We start from the raw sequence: 10,414 nt of genomic DNA, 5'->3' as shown, positions 1-10,414 counted from the left end.
CTCTCTGTCCTATCAAATATAACAGAAAGAAAATAAATAAATGAAAAAATGTGCCAACACCAAGCCCCAGCAATAACCCTGGTGGCAATAAAAAAAGAAAGAATGAATGAAAGAAAGGGAGAACTGATTTAATGCCTGAGACTCTGAGGTCCCAGGTTCAATCTCTTGTACCACAGTAAGCCAGAGCTGAGCAGTGCTCTGACGAGAAAAAAAAAAAGGCTATTATCATTCCCTTTTTCAGGGGAGTTGGAGGTAGGGGGACAGTGGGGATGTAGCCCTCCTTTCTTGTCCTTGTGGTTAAATCTGACCTTGGGAGCACTCCAGTTCCTAATGTGGCCCACTGAAGCCAGCTGACATGGTCCCCTTTCCTCTCCCACAGGCGCACACATCTGCACAGAACACCTGGAGTCCTGAGGCTGGAACCCACATTGCATCATTCAGAGGAGCACTTGCCCCAGGGCCCTATTGCAACCTTTCACTTTACCACATGCCTTTTCCTCCCCAGCCTGCAGGATTGCAGCTGAGTCCCCTTCCCTCCACCAGCTGTAAAGATTCTCTTATCTCCCAGGACACCCAAGGGTCTTTGTCTCTCCCTTCACTGCCTGAGTCATTATTTCCAGACACACAACTCATTGTAGCCTAGATTATAGCACCTGCCCACTTTGAACAGAGGCGTATAAATCTTAAACAAGCTCTCCCTCAACTTTTCCACTCCTTGAATTGCTTCTTTGTTAGCATGCCTCTTATGGACAAGATAATGCTGGTCTTAGGTTTTCTTTTTTACTTTGATTAAAACCTATTTTTTGAAAGAGGAGCCCAGTCATTTACATTAAGCTTATAGTGAAGCAAGGGTTTATTTTATTATTGCTTTATTAATTAATTAATTTATTTCTCTCCAGGGTTATCGCTGGGGCTCAGTGTCAGCACTCTGAATCCATTGCTTCTGATGGTCTTTTTTTTTTTTATTGGATAGCACAGATAAGAGAGGAGGGGGAGATAGAGACGGAGAATGACACCTGCAGACCTGTTTCACTGCTTCTGAAACATTCCCCTTGCAGGTGGTGAGTTGGGGTCTTGAACCTGGATCCTTGTGCAGGTCCCTGCATTTCATACTGTGTGCAATTAACCATGTATGCCACCACCCGGCTATTTATTTATTTATTTATTTATTTATTTTACCAGAGCATTGCTCAGCTCTGGCTAATGGTGGCACCTGGGACATTGGAGCCTCAAGCAGTTTCTTTGCATAACCATTACGCTATCTAGCCTCACCTGCAAGGGTTTGTCTTTATGCACCAACACCTTAAAAGTTGATTTGCTGTTTGTTCTAAACACCTCATCACAGACCCCTGCAAGTGTCAACCCGGCTTTGACCTAGCACGTTATGATTGGGCCCTCCTCAATCGCTATCGAACAAGCCATGGCCGGTGCGCCGCTATGTTCCATCGCTGGGGAGCCAGAGACGACCTGAACTGCCCCTGCGGCTACAGACAGACTATGACCCACATAGTCAACGACTGCCACCTCTCCAGATTCAAAGGAGGTCTCGAAACTTTACATCAGGCTCAACCTGACGCTGTTGACTGGCTACGGAAGAAGGGCAAACGCTAGAAGAAGAACTGGGGCTTCAGACCAATTTTTTCACAAAAGAGAGAGAGAAGAGAAGAGAAGAGGAGAGGAGAGGAGAGGGAGAGGGAGAGGGAGAGGGAGAGGGAGAGGGAGAGGGAGAGGGAGAGGGAGAGGGAGAGGGAATGGAAGGAGAAAAAACAGAGCATCAAAGCTTCCCCCAGTGCAGTGGGGACCAAGCTCACACCTGGGTCACATTCATGGCAAAGCAGGCCCTCCCACGTGAGGTATTTTGCCAGCCAAAATTTCATTGTTAATGTTTTTTGTTTGTTTGTTTTTGTAAGTGGCTTCTCTGTTGGGTTTTAAACTTTAATTTGGGGGGCTTTTTATTTGTTTTGTAATTTACCCTTCCCCTTAAAAATTATTTGTCTTGTGGCCTGGTAGGTGACACAGTGGATATTGTGACTGACTTCTGAGCATGAATTTGATCCCCAGCATTGTGCATGTCAGAGTGATGCTCTAGCTCTCTCTCTCTCTCTCTCTCTTTCTCACTCATAAGAATGAGTGAGTGACAATTTGTAATAGCCAAAACCTGGAAGCAACCCAGGTGTCCAACAACAGATGAGTGGCTGAGCAAGTTGTGGTATATATACACAATGGAATACTACTCAGGTGTAAAAAATGGTGACTTCACTGTTTTCAGCCGATCTTGGATGGACCTTGAAAAAATCATGTTGAGTGAAATAAGTCAGAAACAGAAGGATGAATATGGGATGATCTCACTCTCAGGCCGAAGTTGAAAAACAAGATTAGAAAAGAAAACACAAGTAGAACCTGAAATGGAATTGAAGTATTACACCAAAGTAAAAGACTCTGGGGTGGGTGGGTGGGTGGGGAGAATACAGGTCCATGAAGATGATGAATGACATAGTGGGGTTGTATTGTTAAATGGGAATCTGGGGAATGTTATGCATGTACAAACTATTGTATTTACTGTTGAATGTAAAACATTAATTCCCCAATAAAGAAATAAATTATTTAAAAATAAAAAAAAAAGAATGAGTGAGTGAGTGAGTGAGTGAATGAATGAATCTTTTAAAAATGTTTCCAGCTTTACTTGCTATGCTAGAAACTACACTGCCTCTAAGGGAGGAAATCTGATTCCATAAAGGCAGATGTTTGAGTGCTAAGTGAAAACATGGGATTTGAGTCCTGAATCTGCTGTTTCTGTGTGGCTTTGGGTAAATCACTTAACCTGTTTGAATCTCAAATACCTTCCCAGGGTTTTCTGAAGCCTATAAAATGAGCACAAGTGTAGGTTATTAGTAATACCCTTTTCCAAGGCAATGACTATAATTTCTGACTAGCTATAGCATTTTAAATAATTCACCATTTTTAGTTTATTGTTTGGATAGAGTATTATGTGATATGTCTTCTTTTTTTTTTCTTTCTTTCTTTTTTCAGGGAAGGGAGTGCCAAGGATTGGACCCAGGACCTCACGCATATCACTCTCCCATCAAGCTACATCCTCAGGACAATTTTATTTTATTATTTTAAAAATATTTTATTTATCAATGAGAAAGATAGAAGGAGAGAGAGGAAGGGAGTCAGGCGGTAGCGCAGCGAGTTAAGCCCATGTGGCGCAAAGCGCAAGGAGCAGCATAAGGATCCCGGTTCCAGCCCCCAGCTCCCCACCTGCAAGGGAGTCACTTCACAGGCGGTGAAGCAGGTCTTCAAGTGTCTATTTCCCCCCCACCCCCATCTTTCCCATCTCTCTCCATTTCTCTCTGTTCTATCCAACAACGACATCAATAACTACAACAATAAAAAAAAACAAGGGCAACAAAAGGAAAGAATTAAATACATATTTTAAAAAATTAAAACAAAGAGAGAACTAGATATCACTGTGGTATATGTGCTGCCAGGGATCGAACTCGGGACCTCATGCTTGAGAGTCCAATGTTTTATCAACTGCACCACCTCCTGGACCACAAACAACTTTATATCAATGTCTTACCATTACCTCTCTGTGACTCCCTCAGAAATGTCTTTTTTGGGTGGGGAGGCAGCATAATGTTTCTGCAAAAGACTCTCATGCCTGAGGCTCTCAGGTTCCAGGCTCCATTTTCAGAACCACCATAAGCCAGAGCTGAGCGGTGCTCTGGTCCCTGTCTCTGTCACTCTCTTCCTCTCATTAAAATAAAATAAACAAGGGGCTGGGTGGTAGTGCAACGGGTTAAGTGCACATGGCGCACAGTGCAAGGACCCGCATGAGAATCCCAGTTGGAGCCCCTGGTTACCCACCTGCAAGGAGGTCATTCACTTCACAAGTGGTGAAGCAGGTCCATAGGTGTCCATCTGTCTCTCCCCTTCTCTGTCTTCCTCTCCTCTCTCCATTTTTCTCTGTCCTATCCAACAATGACAGCAATAATAATAATAACAACAATGATAAACAAGGGCAACCAAAGGGAAAAAAATAGCTTCCAGGAGCACTGGATTTGTAGTGCAGGCACCGAGCCCCAGCGATAACCCTGGAGGCAAAATAAATAATAAAATAAAATAAAATAAAATAGGGGTCGGGCAGTAGAGCTATGAGTTAAGTGCACAGGGCACAAAGTGCAAGGACCAGTGTAAGGATCCTGTTTCGAGCCCTGGCTCCCCACCTGCAGGGGGGAGGGTGCTTTACAAGTGGTGAAGCAGGTCTTCAGATGTCTATCTTTCTCTCCCCTTCTCTGTCTCCCCTCCTCTCTCCATTTCTCTTTGTCCTATCCAATAACAGCAATGACAACAATAATAATGACAACAGCAAGGGCAACAAAATGGGAAAAATGGTCTCCAGGGGCAGTGGATTCATAGTTCAGACACCAAGCCCCAGCAATAACCTTGGAGGCAAATAAAATTAAAAAAATAATAATATAAAAAAGAAAGCAATATCTTTTTTTTTCACCTGTGGGGCAGATCAAAAATGATTTTTTTTTCTTATCAGTGTATGTTATATTTCTCTGCCCCTTTTGCAACTATAGTAAGTAACTTGGGCACATACACCCTAGGTTTGAACTAATAATATCTCATAATCTCCACACAAAGGACTCAGATCTGTGTCCTATCACCTTACATGATCCTGTCTGGACATCAGGACCAGAGCTGGCTTATCAAATTCTTTGTCCTGGGATGTTGGAATTTGCACTGAGAGTTGAATCAGTCTTCTCAGCAGTGGTAACTGAAATGTGGAATTCAAGCTCTGTGAGGCAGAGGCTGGGAGGTAGCTCAGCCTGTTAGAGCACCAGCTTGTCTACTTGAGACCCCAGTGGCTGCAGGTTCAATCCCTGGTACCACTTTATGGCATAGCCAAGCAGTGCTTGGGTATTCTCTCTCTCTCTCTCTCTCTCTCTCTCTCTCTCTCTCTCTCTCTCTCTCTCCCCTCCCTCTCTCTCTCCTACCCTCCTCTCTCACAATAAATAAATAAACCTTTTTTTAAAAAAACTTTGGAACAACAGGTAAAATAGCTCACTTAGTGCACTGCTTCATCATGTGCACAACAACCCAGCCAGGGTTGTGCCTGACCCCCACTGCCTTAAAGGAAGCTTCAGTGCTGTACTCTCTTTCACTCTTTCCTTCTGATTCTCTCTAAAAATAAAAATAAAATAATAATAATAATAATAATAATATCTGTGGATCTGCTGCACTTTTGCCCACTGTGTCTTCACCTTCTAGAAGTAAAGGTAAAATTTATAGTTTGCTGTGTGTTCTTATATGTATAATCATATAGCACATTGTTGAGTATACTATTATTGTTACGTAACATTTTCCCACTTTAACCATATAACAAAGGCTCTGCCTGTCACACCCTCTGTCCATAGGTTATTCATCACCTGCTCCCTCTGACCTTCTCTTGCCCCAGCAGCTGACTCCCCTAGACAGGCAGGCCTCTCCTGCCAGATGTTTCTAACTGGGGTCAGCCAATGGCAGGCACCAGCAGGGTCAGAACAAAAGAGGAGAGAGGAGTGTATCCCGTCCCTGCTTCCCCCACGTCAGTCCTGTCTGTTGCAGTAGCTGCCTCCCTCCTTGGTTATCTTTGCCCTGACTGGCCCTGTTTCTGTGGTTCCAAAGTTCCTGTTATAGATGTCCTCTCTCTGTGACTTAAACCCCAGGAATGGTCAGAGTTTTCCATTACTGCTCCTCCCTAGGGATGTCTCCATTCCTTCTTTGTCTACCACTGTCAGCCTCTGTATAGAAATCCTTCTTCAGCCTCTCTTTATTTGAACCATCTGGGGGTGTCTTGTGTCCTGCCAGGACTCTCTCTTACGCAGACATCTCTGCCCCCCCACACCCCACCCCCACCCCCAGTGATACACAGAGTTGTCACTCGTTCCAACGGACCACTTGTGATTGACTTCATCATGTCTTTGTTGGTGGACACTGGGGAGAGTTCCTACCTTAAAGCATTTATTAAAAATAATGGTGCAGGGAATATGTTTGGGGGTTATAGGTATGCTCCTATATGCTTTTGGTGAGAATCTCTGTAGAAGAGAATGCTACAATTGTTTAAGTGCTGGAACAAAAGATACACATACTCCATCCGCACTGCTACTCCCCCTTAGGCAGAGAAGCAACAATTTTCTCTCCTCAGAGCATGCTTATATTTTAATAGGTGATAATCTATAGCTATGATAAATGAGAAAAGCAAGGCTCTAGGAAAACGTGCATTTTTGGACCACTAATCCAAAAGAAATCATGGATATTTTTAAACCTAAAGATAAAGCAGGTCTCTAAAATGGAGTTTCTGCATTTTAACAGCTACTCAGACTAACATAATCCTTCAATCAGCTTTATTTCAAGGAAAAAGAACAATTTCTGACTGTTTTTTTTTAACTAATCTGACCAGAAAAAAAAAGTGCCAGTATTCCCTAAGTGTATTAGATTAAGCACATGATTAAGAATAAATCCAAAGAATGAGAAAAGGTGAAATCTTGCCTTGTGCTACGACAAGGATGGATCTGGAAGGGATCATGCTAAATGGAATGACTCTGAAGGAGCAGGACAGATGCCGGATGATCTCACTTATATGGGGGATATACAGAAACAAGCGCTTTGACTCTGCAGGTCTGTGGCTGCCCTAATGATAACCAAGGTGAAGAGTGAAGGGAGCCCTGTAGTCTTTTGGAGGGAGTTACTGGTACTTTGGTGGAGGGCGTGGGGTGATATAGCATACATCAGGAAGAGAAATTGTACCTCTAAGACATACAATCTTGCAAACCAATGTCACCTCACTATCAAAACAAATAAATAATTTAAGGAACATTCTGGAGGTAACTTAGAGTATATTCACAAAATATACAACTTCTTTTGGGGGCTCAGAGCTCAAGCCATTTGCTTGTGCTTCTCCCCCACCACACACACACCCCTACCATTGCTCTCTATCTGAAATAAAAGAATGAAAAAGCCTGGCCTGGGAGTGGAAGAGTCACTCATGTGAGACCTTAGCACTTGCACAAACCAACAGGAAACAAACAATATGTTCGCTGCCATATTCCTGATTGAAACTTTCGAGGTTAAGAGAGAAACAGACACTGGCAACATTACTTCACAGATCATAAGCTCCCCCCCCACACCCGAAGGTGTGGGTTGGGAGATTGAACCTAGGTCCTTGAACACTGTAACATGTACACTCTACCAGGGGCACCACCACCTGGCCCCAATGTTTGAAATGTACTTGAAGTGTGTACTTGCTTGCTTACTCGTGAAGTTGGGCACTTTGATACATTACATGTCTTTATTCTTTTCTCTTTCTATATCCTTATGTGAATATCTACTCACATCCTCTACCCATATTCCTCCTGTGTCATCTTTTTATATTATTTACATATAGAGGTTACCTATAGCTTTAACACATATAGTTATTTTATTTTATTTACCAGAGCACTGCTCAGTTCTGGCTTATGGTAGTACTGGGAATTGAACCTGGAACCTTTGCTGCCTCAGGCATGAAAGCTTTGTGTATAACCACTATGCTCTTTCTCCAGCCCACCGCTATTAATTCTTCATATATATTTATTTATAAAAAGGAAACACTGACAAAACCATAGGATAAGTGGGGTACAACTCCACACAATTCCTACCACCAGAACTCCGTATCCCATCCCTTCCCTTGATAGCTTTCCTGTTCTTTAACCCTCTGGGAGTATGGACCCAAGGTCATTGTGGGATGCAGACGGTGGAAGGTCTGGCTTCTGTAATTGCTTCGCCACTGAACATGGGCTTTGACAGGTCAATCCATGCTCCCAGCCTGCCTCTCTCTTTCCCTAGTGGGGCGGGGTTCTGGGGAATCGGAGCTCCAGGACACATTGGTGAGGTTGTCTGTCCAGAGAAGTCTAGTTGGCATCATGCTAGCATCTGGAACCTGTTGGTTGAAAAGAGAGTTAACACATAAAGCCAAACAAGTTGTTGACTAATCATGAACCTAAAGGCTGGTGTAGTGCAAATGAAGAGTTGGGGAGGGGGGTCTCCATTCTGTAGATAGCTAGTACTAGTGTTTTTTTTTTTTCCTTCAGCCTGAAATCTGATATGCAGGTGGATCCTAGTTATCGTCTGGGGAGATGATGTCATGGCTGGAAAAAGGACAAGATAGCTGGATCTGGGAAGAGAGTAGCTCCCAAATATGGGAAAGGTGTATAAATACTGTTGACTATAAACCCCATTGATTTGATCTGATCTGGGGCCACTATTAATTCTTGACATATATGTATCACTCACTTCCACTCAGTTGTCTTTCAACTTCCTTCACCGTTTCTTTGTAGTCCTGACACCACACAACAAAACTGGCAATCTGTCTAGTGGCTTTTCACCTTTCAGTGTCTACTAGTAGCAATAGTAGACTTGGTTTTTCAGGACCACTTCAATTAACATTAGTGAGTGGCAAGAAGTAGAATCTGACTCTCTCCTCCTGAATGGAAGAACTGTTTTCTCAACATCAGTTCTAGAGTGCCAGCAAATTGTCCTCATCTACTGTGGACTGTGGCCATGCCATCTCTAAACCAGTCTCTGTGAACGGTGACAGGGATGCTAGTTGGCTTAAGTCAATCAAGGCAACAGCAGATGGGTCGGTCTCTCTCAACTTCAGTAGGGCTGAATGAAAAAAGTGTGATACCCAAAACAGATTTGGGGGACCATGTCTAATGGAAGTATGATTAATACTAGCAGAAAACAAGAGCAAAAACAAAAACCACACTGATGTCCACTGCAAAATCTTAGGATTTACCAAATTTCCCTACCTCTATTAATCTATTTGTTCATTCCTACACCATATCATATAAGTTAAACCACAGCCCACAGTAGGCTCATCAAACCAGATAGCAAGCAACTTAAGAAAAGCATAGCTGTGTCAAAAGGTCGCTGGTCAGGGGTCGGGTGGTAGCGCAACGGGTTAAGCCCATGTGGCACAAGGCGCAAGGACTGGAGTAAGGATCCTGGTTCGAGCCCCCACCTGTAGGGGTGTCGCTTCACAAGCGGTGAAGCAGGTCTGCAGGTATCTATCTTTCTCTCCCCCTTTCTGTCTTCCCCTCCTCTCTCAATTTCTCTCTGTCCTATCCAACAACAACATCAATCACAATAATAATAACCACAACAATGATAAAAAAAAAGGGGGGGGAAACAGCCTCTAGAAGCAATGGATTTGTGGTACAGGCACTGACCCCCAGCAATAACTCTGGAGGCAAAGAAAAAAATGTGGTGACGCAGTATACCAGCGACCATGGATGGAAGTCCCGACATAGTATGCAATGGTCTGCAGAGGCACATGGTGGACTGTGGGCAGATCCAGTCTGTGCTGGTGTACAAAGCATTGTAGATGGGCTGGATAGACTAAAAAGTACAACCAGCCGGAGGCCACGCTCTCTTTGGCTGCTGCTTCTTCTCCTGGTCAGAAGCATCTTGGCAGAGGTGTGCCATGGCTACTTCTCCTGGGAACTGAATACGTGTGAGTCTACTAATTGGTAACCTTTTAGACACCTCTACAGCCATGTGCAACCTATACCAGCGCTGATAATTGTTTATCTTATGGAACTAAACTTTTGATAACTATACTCAGACTTCATGGACCTAGTATACTCTTTTTTTTTTAAACTTTTTTTTTTAATTTAATTTAATTTAATTTTATTTATTCCTTTTTGTTGCCCTTGTTGTTTTATTGTTGTAGTTATTATTATTGTTGTTGTCGTCGTTGTTGGATAGGACAGAGAGAAATGGAGAGAGGAGGGGAAGACAGAGAGGAGGAGAGAAAGACAGACACCTACAGACCTGCTTCACCGCCTGTGAAGCGACTCCCCTGCAGGTGGGGAGCCGGGGCTCGAACCGGGATCCTTATGCCGGTCCTTGTGCTTTGCGCCACCTGCGCTTAACCCGCTGCGCTACAGCCCGACTCCCAGACCTAGTATACTCTTAACCCTTGATGATAAGTGCTTGTTTTGCCTTTTACCTGTTTCACCTTAATAAACCTTGTATTGCTTAAACCAGTTCCCAGCTCCCCGCAGTGAATCCTTTTACATGCCGCAGCAGCCCCCGACCTTTTTTAAGTTAAAAAAAAAAAAAACACAAAAACAAGGTTGCTGGCTAAGATGGAACTATTGTGGATGTTAGTTTCAGAAAGAATAACATGAGCTGGGAGGTAATTCACCTTGCAGAGTGCACACTTTGCCATGAGAAACGACTTGTGTTTGAGACCCTGGCACTACACGGGAACACTACCCATGGCACTAGAAGAAGTTCCACTAATGATGACTAGGTGCTGTCGTGTCTCTCTTTCTTGGTCTTTTTCTCCACTTCAATGGTACACTGTTTTGCCGTGTGCACA

The sequence above is a fragment of the Erinaceus europaeus genome, chromosome 7, assembly GCF_950295315.1.
Source record: "Erinaceus europaeus chromosome 7, mEriEur2.1, whole genome shotgun sequence".
In the NCBI taxonomy this organism is placed as follows: Eukaryota; Metazoa; Chordata; class Mammalia; order Eulipotyphla; family Erinaceidae; genus Erinaceus; species Erinaceus europaeus.
This window is presented reverse-complemented; position numbering follows the sequence as displayed.